Source organism: Echinops telfairi, unplaced genomic scaffold (assembly GCF_000313985.2).
Source record: "Echinops telfairi isolate 266 unplaced genomic scaffold, ASM31398v2 ScPeMD7_11;HRSCAF=52, whole genome shotgun sequence".
Taxonomy (NCBI): domain Eukaryota; kingdom Metazoa; phylum Chordata; class Mammalia; order Afrosoricida; family Tenrecidae; genus Echinops; species Echinops telfairi.
Window position 1 is genome coordinate 30,230,322 of NW_022103908.1, and position 1,171 is coordinate 30,231,492.

A 1,171-nucleotide genomic window follows, 5' to 3' on the forward strand; every position below is an offset into this window, starting at 1 on the left:
TGGTTGCACATGAACACATTGAAAAGTTTTGAAATTCTTATTCATCTCATAATTTTGGTAAATAAAACACAACTAAATATATTTGGTATTGTCTATGTTCAACCAAGATCAATCTGACATCAACAATGATATCTCTGTTCATCCTCTGTACTCTTCTGAATCCAGACTGAATTTTTGCAGCTCCCTGTCACTGTACTTCTATAACTGCTGTTTGATAATCTTTAGGAAAAAAATATAGGGGGGGGGGGGTTACGTTTTTATGCCCTATAGTTTCCATATTCGGTTGTGTCACTTCTCTTTGGAACGGGTACAAATATGCATTTCAGTTGGCCACGTATCTGTCTTCTATATTTCTTGTCAGACGAGTGAGTGCTTTCAGTGCTTCATCAGTTTGTTGCAAATTTGGTCTTTGGTCAATTCCTGGGCCCTTGGTTTTGGCTAATGGTTTCAGTGCAGCTTGAACTTCTTCCTTTACTATCATTGGTTCTTGCTCATGCACTACCTCCTGGAATGTTGGAATGTGAACTGGGTTCTTTTGCTACTGTGACCCTGTGTAATCTTTCCATCTACTTTGGATGATTCTTGTGTCTTTCCATATTTTGCCCATAAAATCTCGTAATATTGCAATCCCTGGTTTGAATTTTTTCTTGAGCTCTTTCAGTTTAAAATATGCTGAGCATGTTCTTCTCTTTGGATTTTCTAATTATGAGCCTTTGCACACTTCATTATAGTATTTGCCTTTGCCTTCTTGAGTTGCCTTTGGGATCTTGTACTCAACTCTTTGACTTCATCGTTTCTCCCACGTGCCTTAGCTACCCTGCGATTAAAAGCAAGTGTCAGCCTCTTCTGATTTTCACTTTGATCTGCTTTTTCTTTTCTGTCTTTTCAAAGGACTTGTTTTTTGTTTTTGTTTTGCTTTCCATATGAATGGTGTTCATGACATCATCCCATAATTCATAAGGTCTTCTGCCACTAGGGCTTAATGTGTCAAATCTCTTCATGTAATGTTTTTGAAACTTAGATGGGATATACTCATATTCTAGGTTATATATAGGCTCTCATGCACTATTTTACATCTTCTTTTCCTTCCACCTAAACCTAGTTATGAGCAAATCGATGGTCTGTTTTATGATAGTCTATTCCACAGTTGGCTCCTGGCCTTATTTCAGTT